Source organism: Nicotiana tabacum, chromosome 16, assembly GCF_000715075.1.
Source record: "Nicotiana tabacum cultivar K326 chromosome 16, ASM71507v2, whole genome shotgun sequence".
NCBI lineage: Eukaryota > Viridiplantae > Streptophyta > Magnoliopsida > Solanales > Solanaceae > Nicotiana > Nicotiana tabacum.
The window spans coordinates 129,707,570-129,726,399 of record NC_134095.1 but is presented as its reverse complement, the minus strand read 5'-3'; the positions used below and the strand labels follow the sequence as shown (position 1 = coordinate 129,726,399).

General features: G+C 33.8%; 1 long non-coding RNA gene across 1 annotated transcript; it reads right to left on the bottom strand.

Moving 5' to 3' along the window:
• Positions 1-3,974: 3,974 nt before the first annotated feature.
• On the bottom strand, positions 3,975-6,391 carry LOC107815275 (uncharacterized). The gene is made up of 3 exons (XR_001654715.1): positions 6,264-6,391; positions 4,377-4,484; positions 3,975-4,245 (listed from the first exon to the last, which is right to left on the bottom strand). It is a non-coding gene; the product is annotated as an uncharacterized LOC107815275 (long non-coding RNA).
• Positions 6,392-18,830: the final 12,439 nt, after the last annotated feature.

The window sequence follows — 18,830 nt, the reverse complement described above, 5'->3', positions numbered from 1 at the left end:
ATTCCTCCTCCTGACAATGATGAATGATAAACAAATACTAGAATATTGGGATCCTTCTCATATCCGATGGAAAAGATGTGGAATAACAGACAATCGAATCTCTTTAGAAAGGTAATGTTTGTATTCTATCTAGAGAGAAAATCTGTTGTTCAAAGAACTTTCTTCTCAGAGAATATTACATGGATTTTATCTTATCTCTCTTTCTATTTATAGGGGCATGCCCTCAATTAACTCAAAAAGTACAAAATATAGAGAATATCCAATGGAATATTCTCTTAAAGATCCTGCTACTAAACTAGCTGTTACTGCCTCTTCTGATACTTGACCTCGGCCATGATTGACTGCTCGACGGCGAGTCATATTGGTTACTAGTCGATCTTGGCCAAATTACTTTTGGTAATACCACTTCGTGTTGAATATTCTTAGGCAGATTTTGACCCATACACTGATCAAATAAAATAATTAGAGGTGTTATATTATATTTTTTGGGGGAAATTCTAGCAATTCGTTGGATCGTTTGAAGTTGAGACATTAGTACTAATTTGAGATACTATTAACTTGTCAGACTTGCATGTTGTTAAACTTTTCGAATGTTATTTTTATTTGTTTATTTTTTAAGTTTATCAAGGGAAGATCTTGTCTACATGATTGTTTAAAAGAAAAAAAATTAAGTCTTTGTATAATGATAAAGGGTGACGGACATAAAAGCGTTAATTAAGAGCTAAACTAGGATATCCGAGTGTTTTATATATATATATATATATATATATATATATATATATATATATATGTAAATTGTTATGATCGAAATAATCAGGTGTCATGCAGAAGCTAGTAAAGTATATCTTTAACGATGATAAATCTGATAACAAAAGAAAACTAATATAGATAAACATTTAACGTGGTTCAGATAATTGACCTACGTCCACAATTTAAGATGAGCAATCCACTGTATCAAAGAGATTATAAAATATTAAGAAAATAACCTCACAAAGAAGCATACACAAGTGGCAGACTAGCATTTATCTCAAACATTCTCTCTCTAAATCAAACTCTTTATGGATACATTGTGGATGTTACTAAATGAGAAGTAATAATCCTTAATTTACAAAAGTACAAAATCTTTTCTTTCAAAAAAAAGAATAGACAAATATGAAGATTTATAATTTCCTTCTAGGTGAAGAAAAAAATTAATTATGGTAAATATGTAGCCCTTCATTCAAGAAAAAAAATATAATAAAAAAAATTATGGCAAACACCTAACAATTCTTCATATGACTTGAATTTTCTAATAAAATAAAATTAATTCAGCCTCATCACATAACTTTTAATAGGACGCATTTCCAAATTTCCACCAAAAAACCCGTCTCCAAACTGCCGTCAAATTACTCAAACTAAAATTTTCATTACCATCACGTGTTTGAGTGTTTCTTTAGGCGTTAAGGTTGGGATGTTGGAAACCTTTTTGAAAACTTGTTAATATTGAAGTCATATAGGAAAAATGTGTTTGCTTATTTGTAAACTGTTTTTCAATAAGTTTGTGAGTGTTTCTAAGAAAGCTTCTGCAAAAGCATCACAAATTACCTTTTGTTTCAAAAAGCATATCATCGCACATACCTGCGATATCTGATGCTGCTGCTCGGCAGGCAGGCTTACCTACTATTGTTCTTATATGTGGTTTTTGCTTTTATAGTGTAAAGAATCTATATTTATTGGTATATATTATTTTTTAATATATTATTTTAATTATCAAAGCAGATTATATAGACTGTTACCTGTAAATAATCTTAATATGATATGATGAAAAAGTTGCTATATTATCCACGTAAAAATTAAACTCATACAACTATATGAAGTTATGGACTTATGGTCTTTCCTATGGGGCCACCGTACACTGTAGTACGCAGCCTAACAAAATCAACACGAAAAGAGTGAAAAATCAAAGGCGTTAACGTTGGCATTCGACATTTAATTAGCTTATTAGAGCGGCGGAAGCAATTTCGAGACGTGGGTTCGGGGGTCGGGTTGGATCAATTTCGGGATTTTTTGTATAATTTGATTATTTTCACATGGGCTTCGTTCCCTTTGCATATTCTAATGTTATGATTCTGATTTTGGATAGATTCAGTGCGAGTTTTGATACTGGGATTGCTTCCGCTGCATATAATAATCCATCAAGTTGAGGCCGAGGCGAGAGGCAAAGGCGTCGCGGAGTAGTAATTCATCCAGTTTGAGGTAAGTAACCATTCTGGAATTGAGGGTACAAAACCTCGGTATTTCGTATTGTTTTGACAAACGAGGTGACGCACATGCTAGGTGACGAGTGTGTGGGCGTGCAACGGTAGGGATTGTGACTTGGTCCGTCCCGTAGCATCTATTAAGCCGCGTATTTGATTTGAAATCTTATGATATCACGTATTTTAGAGGTTGATACTATATTATGGGTTGTATGCTATGTTTGAGGCCCTGTGCCGACCTGTTGAGACCCTTAGGGGCATTTTTACTGTTTTCTCGCTATATTTGTTTGAAAGCATATCCTCAGTTATATTTTACCTGTTTATTGTTTAACTCTGGTTTTTATCACTCTACTTCCTAAAAATGTGAAAACTGTTTGGGCTGAGTTCCCGTGATTTCCACTGTTATGCCCGAGTGGTTGTGAGGTTAACGACTGAGAGAGGTTGAGGACCTAATGGTGAGGATTATATGTGTGTGTGTGTGTGTGTGTGTGTGTGTGTGTATATATATTATGGATCGACCTGCACGCCGCAATGATACTTATATGGATCGGGTTGCATGCCACAGCGATATATATATTGGATCGAGTTGCACGCCGCAGTAATAATCATAACAACCGCTGCGGCGTGCAGCCCGATCCATAGTTTATAGTCGACTACGCTCACTGGGGGTGTACAGAATCCGGAGGGGCCCCTACAGCCCAAATGTCATATTGCTGCACGCCGCAGCGGTTATTATGATTATTACTGTTATGAAATATTATTGAGCCCGAGGGGGAGTGTGAGTACTGTGTGACGAGAGATGAGTCACGAGCGACTGAGGGGCTTGCCCGAGAGGCTATATTTATGAGTGATACCTTGCCCGAGGGGCCTATTTATGATATTTTTGCTGATTCCACTCTTCTTTTTATAATAAGCCTCTGTTGAAAAACTACTAAGTAATGATTTCAAAGTATTTCAACTGAAACTAAAGTTTTACGAAGAATTTGGCTTTTAAACTGTTGAGTTTGATTTGATGCTCTGTTGTGTACTCTTATATATGATTTTTAACTGTTCGTCAATGCACTCTGACCTTATTTACTTTAGTTACTTACTGAGTTGGCGTACTCACGTACTCCCTGCACCTTATGTACAGATCCAGGTGCCCGAGCGGTAGAGTGAGGGTCCCCAACATTATCGGAGCTTACAGGAGATTGCAAGGTACACTACCAAAAAAACAACATTTAACGACGAACGAAATTCGTCTCTTAAGAGCCTTTTTCCGTCGCAAAGCACGATTAGTGACGAATTAGCGACGGATTACCATTTGTGCTGATTTGCTCGTTGCTAAGCTCTTAGCGACGGGCAAATGGAATCCGTCGCAATATTATCGACGTTCTAGTGACGAACACTGTCCGTTGCTACAATTAGCGACAAAATATCAGTCGCTATATTAGAAAATTATGTCGTTAAATTGACAATGCATTTCGTCGTTGGTATACTTTTGTGACAAAAAGTCGGCCGCGAATCCGTCGCCAATATTTTGAGAGTCATTTCAGCTTTGCATTTGGAGACCAAAATCATCTGTCGCAATGTTATTTAATATATTTTTTTGTTACAAAACATATCTGTTGCAATATTTTTTCAATTTTAGATCTTTTTATTTAACATTTTAAATTTTCTCTGCTCGTGCACTTTGTATGTAAATTATTAGATATCCTTAATAATAACCAAAATTCATATAAATTAACATACTTCAAGGTCCAAAATGATATCAAAATCCATATAGCTAATACAATTAAGTTCGAATTATCCCTAACACCAACAATAAAGTTCAAGCCAAAAAAGGTTCGAATTATCCCTAACACCAACAATAAAGTTCAAGATTCGGTCCATAGTAGCATTTTGCTTGAGATCCAAGACCATATACTTTTCTCTTCTTTTCCCCTCTCGCGGCTTCATAATATACTTTACATTGATCAATATCAGATTGAGTTTGTATTTTTTCCTGCAATATTTCCTGATACTTTTCCTGTAAAAGAGGTTTAATAAGTAGTGAAATTAAAATAGTCAAAAATGTTGAGCATTTAATTAACCAACAGAGAGGATACTTTTCATACTTTTTTACATTGTAGTAATAAGATTATAAAATATTGGACTTACATGCACGATTCGAGCTTTCTCATCAAGAAAAAATTTTCCATCATGCCCATGTGTATGGACGTACAAATGTATCTCACTTGGTGCTGGGTCTCGACCCTTTTCAACAGCCTATACAAAAAATAATTTATTTTTAAAAGGATGAAGATATTACTATAGTAGAAGATGACATGATCCCAGAAGAAATTTAAAGCAAATGGACTTGAATCAAATAATTCACAATGATAATAAAAGAGAAAAGTACGAAAAATAACGAAACAAACAAAGCATACAAGAAACTAGAATTAACCTCAATATGGAAAATCTAGTGATCCTTCAAACCATTCAAGTTAAGAGAATGATAAGAAAACACCTATGCTGACATGTTACCAAAGATTGTTTCACCAGAATGACATTGAGAAAGCAAAGGTTCTTAATGTCTAAAAGGAAATGTAAAGCATATGATTGATATGTAAAAGAGAAAACAAGCACATAAAGTTGGTTACGTAGAATTTTAAGCTAAGATTATTGAACTTGCATGCTAGGATGTAGAGTTTGAAGTGCTTAAATGGTCACAATAATAACAAGCTCACAATTCAAAACAACTGAAACTTCATTAGACAAACGCTCAAAGTTCTTACACTGGGTAAGAGAAAAAGAAGGAAGGATATTAAAAGCTAAGCTTAAAAAAATGAGCTCCTAAGTAATGGTATATATGGATTAAAACAGTATTTTAGAAAGACTAATATAGGTAAAGCAGAATATGGGAGTATGTTAGAAAACATTAGTATAAGTCAAGAATTGGGCAAATATTAGTAGTAGATTTTTCAATCGTATAGTAAGCTAGATTTTTCAATTTCCCCCTGTGATAAACTAATATTTGAAATGCGTAAAATCCAAATTAAATAGCATAAGTCATTCACATTTTTTATTGAAAGAAATGATAAGTTATGCAATGACATAGATATAATTCATGGTAAACATCATGCTAAGCTATGCAAGCATCTGAGACCTATTGAGCTTAACCAAAAAAACGCAAAAATACATTTATTCAAACATCCATTTGAAGTTACTAATCAACAATCAATATAAAAAATATTTGATGTCAAATAAAGCTCTAGGTAGAGATAGAGAAACACATTCACACAGAGAAAGAGAGAGAGAGATAGAAAGAGTAGAGAAAGTTTACCTGAACTTGATTTAGCTATCCGTACAAGCAATGACAATGTTAATTAAGAAAAAACAGAGCTTAACATATCATCAAAAGGGGTGAAAGCACCCTATAAAATAAAAAATATAAATTAAATTTCTAATACAAAATTTGTCTACAACTATGTGAAGAAAGTTTTTGTAGATCTGGACAAAAAATTAAGAAAATAAGAAGAAGAAGATTAATTAAACGACCAAATGAATCTACCAAAAAATTCTCCAAACGTTTACAATCCAAGAAGATGGCGGTCTATAGAGCCATTTCTGTGTCAAAGTTGACACAGAAATCTGATTGTTATAAGCTTTCATGATATAAAGAAACAATCAAAGGGATGAAGCCATATCAGATGACAAAAATTTGTCGAACAAAAAAATCAAAAATATAATATTTGCTAAGCTACAATACTCTAATAACTGTAATATAAAATTCCAAAAAAATACCAGTGTTCCCTTAAAGTTTTGATTTTATCACATCTAAAGTCAAGAATAACCCAAAATCTGATTCTTATAAAGTTTCGTAAGGTAACAATCAAAGACATGAAATCGATTCAACAAAAAAGTCTCAAAACACAAATTTTGCTAAGCTATATAAATAAATCTCCCAAAGAGATACCAGTTTCAAATAAATTTGATTTTTATGACAAATGATAACAAAAAATTAGTGCTAAGCTTATTGAAGAAGAAACAAAGTCATCTACAAACCTTAGATTCACGTTGGCTACTAATTTTTGCTCTTGTTCTTAAAAACCCTCATCGTGTGTCTTCGATTTTGCTCTCAGCCGCCTCAGTTTGCTCTCTCCTGTGTTTCTATTGTTTTAGAAGAGACTGATGTTTTATCAAATTTTTGCCCTAGGAAAAATAATAAAGTGGTCTTCAGCGACGGATAGGGTTCCGTCGCTAAAATAACATTATTTTTTATTAAAAAATACATTATTGACGGAAATTTCCGTAGCAAAGAGTTTTTAAATATTTTGATAAAGAAATTAAGGCTAGTGACGGATTTTCGGTTGCTAAATCCGTCGCTGTAGTTTAATAAATTTTGTCACTCAACTTTTGTCGCTAAATCCGTATGTAAATTGAGGGCGCCAATATTTACCGCCAACAATTAGCGACAAATGTTCGATTTCGTCGTTATTCCGTTGCTATATTAGATACTAACTATTTTTTGGTATTTTTTGCAACGAAATTTTTATTCCGTAGCCAATCCGTCGCTAATCAACAACGGAACAAAAGTTGTCGCTATATTCCGTTGCTAATTGCTGTTTTTTTGTAGTGGTAGCTGCACGGCGTCCGCAGCCGTGCTATCCTCCTTCCTATCCTTGTTTTCCGCATTTTTAGATTTGGTATGTAATAGACAGTCGGACATGTTATATTTAGATGCTCTAGGCTCTAGACTTGTGGTATTTAGACTTGGAGTTTTTAAAATTTTCGAAATTCAACTGCAAGTAAAATTTGAATTTTTCATAGCGAAATACTAATTCCAAAAAAAGTAAAAATTCTAAAAAAAATGAATTTATTATGGCCAGACGGGCCCTTAATTAAAGTCTTTGTATAATGATAAAGGGTGACAGATATAAAAGCGTCAATTAATAGCTAAACTAGGATATCAGAACTATTTATGCATAATACATGTAAATCAATTCTATTAAATTTCATTAGGCGTTTAGGTTCAGATGTTGGAGACCATTTTGAAAACTTGTTATTTTATAAGTCATATAGCAAAAATGTGTTTGCTTAGTTGTTGATTGTTTTTCAATAAGTTTGTGAGTGTTTCTAAGAAAGCTTTTACAAAAGCATCACAAATCACCTTTTGTTTCAAAAGGAACAAAGATTCTCTGATTAGACGCATGCTAAAGCATATCATCGCACATGCCTGCAAGATCTGATGTCGCTGCTCGGCAGGCAGGTTTTGTTCTTGTGTACATTTTGCTCTTATAGTGTAAAGACAACAACAAGAACAACAACCCAGTATAATCTCACTAATAGGGTTTGTGGAAGGTAGTGTGTATGCAGATTTACCCCTACCTTGGGGTAGAGAGACTGTTTCCAATAGACCATCGGCATTCTTCCCTCCAATAACTCCCCACCTTGCTCTTGGGGTGACTCGAACTCACAACCTCTTGGTTGGAAGTGGAGAGTGCTTACCATCAGAGCATAAAGGAAATCGACAAACCGCATCAACCCGATAATCCGAGTCAAACCAAGAAAAAAACCCGACTATGGTTTGGTGTTGGAAAAAAAAACTCCGACATAATTGGTTTGGTTTGGTTTTAACTAAAGAAAGTCAAATTGAAACCAAACCAACCCGAAATTACATATATAGAAATTTTATATATATTTAATATATAAATATACTTATTGTGATGTAATTTATAAATATTCCTTAAAAAATTTCATAATTTTATCTTTTAAGGTATTATTTCAAGGTTGGACTTAGAACTTTTGAATGTTCCAATAAGTTTTATAGCCATTAATATTAGTAAATTAAATAATGCTAACAAAAGTCCAAACCAAAATCAAATCAATATTAATGCTAACAAAAGACATTCAATTTAATATTACGAAAGGGAATGTATTGAATATCTATTGTATATTTTGCAATAATTTAGATAAAAATCAATAACCTATTTTTATTTTTTTCTTTAGCGTTTAGTCATGTAAATAATACTCCCTTATTAGTCTAATTATTTTAGCATGACTTAGTACTTTTAGATTATGTTTATTTTTATTATGGCTTGTTAATTAGCAATATTTATATTACATGATTTATTGTCTTTATTGTTGAATATTTTAGGATAATACCATGGACATATCTCATATTTTGTATTATTTTCTAGGAAAATACTTTATATAGTTGTATCTTACTAGGATTAAAGAAATATTTTGAGCACAAGTTATATGTTTTGTTCTACAAAGATTTTACCGGAAAAAAACCCGAGAAAAACCGAAAGACCCAAAAATCCGAGAAAACCCAAGAAAAACCGAGATTGAAAAACCCGAATTTTATTGGTTTGGTTTGGTCTTTAGATTTAATAACCCGACACAATTGGTTTGGTTTGGTAATTATAAACCCGAACCAACCCGACCTATATACACCCCTAGTGCTTACCATCAGAGCAACTCACCTTATCTTATAGTGTAAAGACTTTTTATATTATTGGTATAACAATTTGTTTTGATATATTATTTTAATTATCAAAGCAGATTATATATAGACTGTTACCTGTAAATAATCTTAGTTGCTATATTATCCATGTAAAAGTTAAGTCTTAATTATTCCACTTTATTCCATCAAGCTTGAAATTATTTTATCATATCTCCCACGTGAGATAAATTAATCCAAGAATTATAATTGTGGGATAGTTTAGTTCGCAAACCAAATGACCCCGTAAGCTATAATTATGGTCTTACCTACGGGCCACCATAAACTATCGTAAAGCAGCTGGGTAAAACAACTGTTTTAGGTCCCACGTCTGTGGGGTTCCATTTTCTGTTACACCTACTAGATTATATATAAGTTTAAAAAATTATGTAAAGTGAAAATGTATGATTTCTTTCTTTAATAAATATAGAGAAAGATTTACAACTGCTATGATTTATGTCAAAGAGATTGAAATAACAACAACAACAACAATAACAACCCAGTATAATCCCACAAATGGGGTCTAGGAGGGTAGGATGTACACAACCTTACCCCTACCATAGAAGGGCAGAGAGACTGTTTCCGATAGAACATCGATTAAAGAAGGTGAGAGAAACCCTGATAGCAAGTAATGACAAGAAAAATAATTAGAAAACTAAATCGAAGATAGCAACAGAGAATATGAAAGGGGTACCGATAACAAGTAATAGCAAGATAACATATTTAGAAAACTAATTCTAAGGTAGCAAAAGAGAATATGAACGAAGTATTGCCAGCAAACTACGGAATTACCGATGGCAAGTAACAACGAAACGAGACATGCGAATATAACAAACTAAGGAAAAAGGGATACCATACTAGTGCTAATACTATCGAGCTAGAGAAGACAAAGGGAAACGTACGACTACTTACTAACCTTCTACCCTAATCTTCAACCTCCACATCCTTCTATCTAGGGTCATGTCCTCGGTTAAATTGCATTTGAAATAAATGACAAACTCAAATTTTGTAAGAAACACGTGATATATAGAAAGAAACAATTTAATTAGAATGTTGATAATGAAATCTCAAAATCTCTCGAAGACTCTTTTAGAGTTGATTACTTTTTATACATAGTAGACAATGCTATTTTTTCACTTCAAAATAGAGTTAAACAATTTGAAGCATATGAAAATATTTTGGTTTTCTATTTAGCGAAAAAAACTGAGATCACTAGATGATGAAAATTTGAAAAAATATTTCCTTAATCTTGAATGTTCCTAAAGCATAAGGATCAATCTGATATTGATCGTTTAAATTTATTTTCTGAATTAAAAGTATTAAGAAAAATAATAGAGTTAGAAGATAACAGTTTAATTGATATACTCAATCAAATAAAGGATTTGATTCTTTTCGAAATGCCTATATTGCTTATAGAATAATGTTAATATATAACTCATATTACCACTACTTCAGCGGAAAGAAGTTTTTTAAAATGAAATTGATAAAATCTTACCTAAGATCAACAACGGCTCAAAAGAGGTTAATGGGATTAGTTGTATTGTCAATTAAGAGAGATGTATTAGGACAAATTGATTAGTAATAAAATTATTAATAACTTTGCATCTTAAAAAGCTAAAAATAGACTTTAAATAAAAAAATACTATTTTTTAAAAAAAAAATTAAGGTCTCTCATAAAGTTTGGCTTTAGGCCACAAACTTCGTTCGAGCGCCCCGGAAAAAGAGTGAAAAAAATCAAAGGAGGCATTCGACACTTAATTAGCTTACAAGAATGCTGAAAGCAGGATTTTCATCAAAAGAACTTTAAAAATAAAAAAAGTAAAGGAGATTCAACTACTATACAATTAAAAAAAAACTTTTAACCTCATATACATATTGTACTTTTCCAACGAAGTATCCCTTTTCGTCACCTTAGCTTCGCCCGTGCTTACAACATTCCCATAACGTCAATATCTGACATCATCAGGTTATGTGTCACTTCGTCAACTCCGAGGAAACCACTATAAAAACATGTAAGACGACTCCATAATAATCAACCTCTAAAAATTCCCACTAGGAAATTTCTTAGTCATTTACACATTTTCTCCACTTATCATTATTCCCTTGCCTGAGGAAGAGAAAACAAAATCACGTCAATATTCATAATGGAAGTGCAGAAACGAAAAAGAATAGATGATGAAGAGATTGAAAATAAACAGGTAAAAATTATGAAAGATGAAGAAGAAAACGAGGGAACAATTGTGGATGATGATGAAGTGGAAGAATTCTATGCAATTCTGAAGAGAATACGCGTGGCTATGAAGTATTTCGAGAAAGTTAACGCGTGGGTGGTGGTGGTTCTGGGCACAAGTTCACGGCGGCGAAGCCGTGGAATCCGGCGTTCTTGCCGGAGGATTTTGAAAATGATAAAGGCCAAGAATTTGTGGAGAACAATGTAGTATTGGATCTTAACGAAGATCCAGATCATGAAAAGAAGATACGTAGTTTAAAGGCCGATTGAGCCTTCCTCCATCTTAATTTGGTGTTAAGATATTTTTATAAGCTCTCCTGTCGCAAATATTAGTCATTTTATTGGTAAATTAAATATATTGTACGATTTTAAGAAAAACAATAATTATTTATCTCGGAGTATTCTTTTTCTTCCCAAATCCCATTTGGGGGATTATAATAGGTTGTTGTTGTTGAAGTATTCCACTGCTTCTTTTTTTTTTGTATTTTTTTTTGGCAGATGCTCCTACAACAACAACAATAACCTAGTGTATGAGGTGAGGTGTGAGGTGAGTAGCGTGTATATGCAGACCTTACTTTTACCTTGGAAGGTATAAAGGTTTTTTTCGATAGACCCTCAGTTTAAGAAAAAATAAAATTAAGGAGTACAACAAGCAGCAACACCAACAAATCATAAATTAACAACCAAAGCAAAAAAAAAAGTAATAATAAAAATCTAATAATAAAAAAATATAAGAATAACACCAACTACTACACTCATACTAATGATAATACCCCTTAAAGCAACATTATTGTTCGTATTTAATTAGTTATGTATCCTAGTTTAATCTGGCACAAAATTAAAAAGATAAATGAAGATTTTTTAAACTTGTAGTCACGTTTGTGCTATTATAATATTTTTGGACATTGTTATCTTAAATATGTCACAATATTTGTGTGATTATAAAAGTTTTTCGTTAAGAAAAAAAATTTAGGCTTAAATTATTTTCAAATATAAAAATAAATTATTCTTTTAATAACTGCCTAGTGAGAAATAGTTTCAGGTAAACTAGACGGGACAGAGTAATACATTTTAAAAATTATGTAAATATGAAAAGTTGAAAATAAAAATAATCTATAACATTAAAAGATAATTGATTGATAAATTGGCCTTACCAAACAAAACAAAAAAAATCCCCTTTTGCTGCAAGGTCTGCAAATTGGCCATACCTCATCAATTATGAAGAAGTATAATTGGAGGGGGTTATTTACACCTAATAATATTAATTATTATGATTATGTGATATATTGATGTAAGAATACATAAAAACTAACCATGGCAAATCATAAAAGTGTAATTAAAGAACATTTGCTGTATATTTTTTGATTTGATGTAAACATTGATCCCGCCACCCTTAATTGCAGACTAAATAAATGTGTCATGGCTAGTACACCTTTTTGAAATCTTTAATTTTTTTCCACAAAGAAGTCACTAAAAATACCAAATATATCTAAAATCACATGAAGACAAATTATTTTGAAAGAATTATGATCTCTTCAAATTCACACAGAATTATTTATTGTTCTTTTGACTAAAAACCTAAAAACAGACAATCAAAAACATACTCCTTGCTCTTTGCCATGGTAGCCATTATCACTTTTAGATGCTTTTCTTACAAGTTGTTAAAGATACCTTTTTTATTTACATTGCTGAATTGTTAAATTACCTTTAGTGAAACTTATTATTATTGAGATTTGGACAAAGTCTTCTTTCATCAGGCCTTGCTATGTAATTATTTTGTCCCCAACACTGAACCATTGAAATTTTTTAATTCAGCAGTATGTTCTTAGTGGTAACTGGTAAGTTGCATAGTTATGATGTTGAAGCCATTTTCTTAAAAAAGTTTAAACAGATTTGGACAAAGTCTTCTTTCATGAGGCTCTGCTATGTGATCACGCTCAACTATGCCTTATAAAAAGGACTAAGTGGTCGGTGCAAATATAATCTGGTTTACAAGTCCTGAGTCGAATCTCACAGAGAACTGAGGCCTAGCTAAAGTTGTTCACTATCACCAAGAAGACAAGCTTGAACAGTTCCTAACTTATAGATATTAAGATTTTTGTGTTTAACTAATTAACTAACAAATTAATAGTATATTAACAACTACATATACTAAGGGTTAGAGACAAGATTAAGGAAGTCTAGAGTTATGATTTCCCCAGTTGTCGGAATCCTTCCCGTTATGTCTTCTATAATTTCGCCTAAGTATTCTCTACCGATCATGAGCGCTCTGCGTGTTGTAATTCTCTCCCGAGTAATTACGACAATTTACTAGACATACTCTCCCGAGTTATGCTAGTTGGCTATAATTACAGCTCACTTAGATCGCACCCAAGGTTTCATTATCCCTAATCCCACCTTTAAACCCTTGGTTATTGATTTCTCACATATGTTGGGAGTGATGTTGTTCAATAATTACCTAAATATGCTCTCTCTCTCGAGTAATACATACTAAATAGGTACAGCTAATTGAGGGCCATTTAATCAACTACAAGAATAATATAGTTGAACAAATAGAAAAAATATTACAGCTCAATTATATAAAAACATAACAAGAATTTATCCTACAATAGGTTCCATCAAAACCCTAGATAACAAATTAGCTATTCATAATAGTATGTAAAATTACAATACTAAAAGTCATAACCAACAATGAAAAATAGAAGAGGAAGGAAAAACTCGTAGAAGAATTCTCCGCCTTGCTCCTATTGTGTCTCTGCCTTCTTAGGTGGAATCTGTGTCAAAAGTATGTCCAACCTCTTAAAAATACCGTTATTCCATGTATATATACAAAGTAGGGTCGGGCCCAAATAATTATACCTTATCCTACGTGAAAAGGGACAATATTTCACGTCTGGACTGCCGCGGCCGCGGTCCGACCGTGGTACAAACGCGGTATATGGCAGGTATACTGTCTCAGCCCGCCTCAGGTCCGCGGTCGCGGTTTCGACCACGTTTTTCACCCTATTCTGTTTGGAATTTAGAAATATGTAAAACATGAAAGTTGTAGCCCTTTGAGTTAGATTTCCATCCATATATTGTGGAGCCCAAATGGAGTTCTGAGCCAAAGGTTATGTGCATTTTACTAGACAGTGCACAATATGCCTACTCGATTCTTTGTTTTGTTGCTCTATTATCCGTTGATCCTCGAATACGATCCCAGCTTAATTCATTGGGCTTTTACTCAGATTTCAAGCTCCAAATCACTTGAATTTATTCAATAACATCTATATAGCTCGGAATAACTCCTACAAGGCATAAAACACACCGTTAGTGCAAAACACTAGCGATTAAAGTGCAAACTCAACTAAAGTGCAGTAAATTTGAGTGTAATAAGCGAATAAAATACGTAATTATAGCCTATCATCAACACCCCACACTTAAACCATTGCTCGTCCTCGAGTAATCAAACTACACTTTTTTAGAGACACGACCTTTTTAAACAATTCTCCTAACTCATCACACTAAGAGTATTTAAAATAGACTAAGCACAAAAGCGTAATATCTTCACCTCAAGATTTGACTCACAAGTACCACACATTATTTACAACTCATTCACTTACTCTAACATAGAGTTCACTGACATTACCTTTCCTTCATGAATCAAGTGCCCTCACACAACAAAAGAGAGTAGTTCCATACAATAAAATTTAAGAACACTTAGGAACTCAAGATAGAAAGAATTCACTCACTGTCAGAAATAATATTCATATTCCACAAAAGATGCACCATAAGATTGCCCGTAGTGTACTACTCCACTAATCGAGCTCATTCAATCTAGGATCAATTAAGACTTTATTTGGTTGTAATGTAGGCTATGAGACGGGTAGGATACATTTAGATATAAGAGTGACTACACCTCCCTAAGCACTTTAATACATATACTTTAACATTCAAACCACATACTTATGTCAAACTAAAACTCCATTGTTACATCAATGTATATTACCCCATTCTTCTTTAAGCACACTCACATCAAGAGTCACCACTTATCAAGGAATTATTTTTTTCACAACAATCCAACTATTTTTTTTCTTTTTTTCCTTTTTTTTTCTTTTTTTTTTCAATTCAAGATGGCTCTTACTTTTTTCAAAACAGTGCACCTTTCTCCTTATTTCATTAGTTCTACTTAAAAGCCAAACTAACCACCCCACACTTTAACTTTTACACAGTTCATAAACAATTCAAGTGCTCATGAGAGGTTACAAGGTTCAAATAGATGATTAATTCAAACAAATGGGTAAGGCTTGTAATGTGGTTGCCAAAGAAACAAGATTGCAGGCTCAAAGGGGTTAACTACGATAAATAACAATTAGGTGGGTAAAATATACATATCTGGCTCAACAAAGAAACGCCCATATCACTTCCAAGACTGAACAAAACTACTATTTCGCTTTGCAAACACACGGGGCAAGTTCTAGGCATCAAATGCAATGCACAAAATGACACAAAACCTTATACACACATGGCACATAACTCACTCAGGATTGGATTCATAGACACTCTAGTCAAAGCAGTTAAGCAAAGTTAAGATCATACAATTTAAGGTACATATACAAGAGTCAAAAACTGAGCCTAAGCGTCACAACTAAAGTACTCACTATTCTCAAGGCATAATAAAGTCAAGAGATATTGCTTCAATTCAAAACACAACACAGTGGCTCCTACTCCCAAAAAAAATAACTACACCCGGTTCAAACAAAATCCTTGGAAAAGAACCGTGGTTTAAAGAAAAACCAAGGGGTAATTGCTACACTACCTAACAAAAGAAAATCTTTTATTTTTTTCTTTAGACTTATATCCCTCAAGAAAATTATCTAATAGATCCATCGTCGGGAAAAGTCCAATCTTTTAAAAAAATATTATTTAATTAAACTAACACAGCTAAAATAGCATAGAAAGTCACCCAGACAATCTCCTCACCCCACACTTAAAATTTTGCATTATCCCAATGCAAACCATACTAATAAGAGAGTAAAAGAAACTCCCTGTTAGGCCAAAGGCCGAAGCACTAGCAGCTCATGGGGTACTCAGACTTCTCCCAGGCTTGATCCTTCGTGCGGGTACCTCACACTTAGTTCCAACCATTTGTTTCGTTGTTGCATCCTTCCAATAGCTTTGCTTTCCATGCTCCTAGAAAATTAAAAATCGGCACTACAAAAATAATACAATAAAAAAAAGATATAAAGCTGCGTTGCCTCCCAACAAGCACTTGATTTAACGTCGCGACACGACGTGAATCACTTTCTGCCTCCACTTTGAACTTATGAATCGGAGCCCAAGTTTTGATTCAGCTCTATGATCATACTCTTGGGGTGGTGAAATGCATCTGACTGGCCCAATAAAATAATTTAGTATTTTGCACTTCTTGGCCTTTGGATGAGGTGTGTAATTCCGACTTTCTAGCAAGAAGAACTCCAGAATGTAAGTACCTTGTTCCTCATTCCTTGACTCCTCAAGTGGCTCGGATGACTCTATTTCTATATCATCATCCAAATACAATGTGAAAAAATGCTTGGAGTGTGGACCAATGCGCTCAACTACATGAACATTGGGACTGTCTACATTCTCAACACTAATGACAATAGAGTCAACTAGATATGTATCCTCAATATCCTTGGTTGACTCTAGTATCTCTTCTACAATATCGACATCCTCAAAATCTAGTTCGATTGATTGTTGGTGTTCTACTCTGGCCTTCTCCTCTAGCTCATCCTCGTATTTTTTTAAATTCTCTAGTATAATGGCAATTTCTGCAGCCAATTCATGCTCATATTGGCTACTATTCATAATATCAACTTGTTGCGCTTTACAAGGTTCAATTAATTTATTCGCTTGAGCCTCCAAGTTGTGAATAGTTGCCCCTTGCCTTTGCACCCGCAGTTGTATCCCATCATATTGTTTCATAAGGCACTTTAGCATATTCTCGATCTCTTTCAGGTCCTCATACCTGGGTTCTTTGTTCTTATTAACCTCACAAGAAAAAGAAGAACTATCAAAGTAAGGGGTTGGGGGGAAGATAAGAAATATAAGCACAACCATGAAAGTGACCATCTTGACCACCACACATATTACACATTCACACATAAGATTGAGTTGGTGCACATAACTTGCTCTCGGAAATATTTTGATAATTTTTCCCTGCGTGGTTTCCTCCACAATATGCATAAGGAGGATTAAAAGTAGAATTACCAACATCAAAATTCTCATAATTCCCTAATGCCATGTTTCTCAAATAAAACTAAAATAAAAAAATTAAAAATATCAAATACGAAAAAATAAAATAAAAGTTCAAATTTGAAACCTAGCAATATGTACACCTACAACTGCACCGTTAGTTCCCCGGTAACGACGCCAAAATTTGAATATGCCTTATAAAAAGGACTAAGCGGTCGTTGCAAATATAATCCGGTTTACAAGTCCTGAGTCGAATCCCACAGAGAACTAAGGCCTAGCTACAACTGTTCACTATCACCAAGAAGACAAACTTGAACAATTCCTAACTTATAGATATTAAGATTCTTGTGTTTAACTAATTAACTAACAAATTAAAATAGTAAATCAACAACTACAGATACTAAGGGTTAGAGACAAGATTAAGGAAGTCTAGGGTTATGATTTCCCCAGTTGTCGAAATCCTTCCCGCTATGTTTTCTATAATTTCACCTAAGTATTCTCTACCGATCATGAGCGCTCTGCGTGTTATAATTCTCTCCCGAGTAATTACGATAATTTACTAGACATATTCTCCCGAGTTAAGCTAGCTGGCTATAATTACTGCTCACTTAGATCGCACTCAAGGTTTCGTTATCCCTAATCCCACCTTTAAATCCTTGGTTATTGATTCCTCACATGCGTTGGGAGTGATGTTGTTCAACAACTACCTAAATATGCACTCTCTCCCGAGTAATACATACTAAATAGGCACAACTAATTGAGGACCCTTCAATCAACCACAAGAATAATATAGTTGAACTAATAGAGAAAATACTACTGCTCAATTATATAAAAACATAACAAGAATTTATCCTACAACAAGTTCCATCAAAACCCTAGATAACAAATTAGCTATTCATAATAGTATGTAAAACTACAATACTTAAAGTCATAACCAACAATAAAAAATAGAAGAAGAAGGAAAAACTCGTAGAAGAATTCCCCGCCTTGCTCCTATTATGTCTCTGCCTCCTTAGGTCGAATTTATGTCAAAAGTGTGTCCCCCCCTTAAAAATACCGTTTTTCCATCTATATATACCAAGTAGGGTCGGGCCCAAACAATTATAACTTCTCCTACGCGAAAAAGGACAATATTTCACGTCTGGACTGCCGCGGCCGCGGTCAAACGCGGTCAATGGCAGGTATACTGCCTCAACCCGCCTCAGGTCCGCGGTCGCGGTCTCGACCGCATTTTACACCCTGTTCCGTTTGGAAGTTGGAAAAATATAAAACATGAAAGTTGTAGCTCTTTGAGTTAACTTTCCAACCATATATTATGGAGCTAAAATGGAGTTTTGAGAAAAAAGTTATGTACATTTTATTAGATAGTGCACAATATGCCTACTCGATTCTTCGTTTTGTTGCTCTATCATCCGTTGATCCCCGAATACGATCCCGGCTTAATTCCTTGGGCTTTTACTCAGACTTCAAAGCTCCAAATCACTTGAATTCATTCCATAACATCTATATAGCTCGGAATCACTCCTACAAGGCATAAAACACACCGTTAGTGCAAAACACTAGCGATTAAAGCGCAAACTCAACTAAAGTGCAGTAAATTTGAGTGTAATAAGCGACTAAAATACGTAATTATAGCCTATCATCACCATGCCACTTGCTGACCCCAATACTGAACAATTGG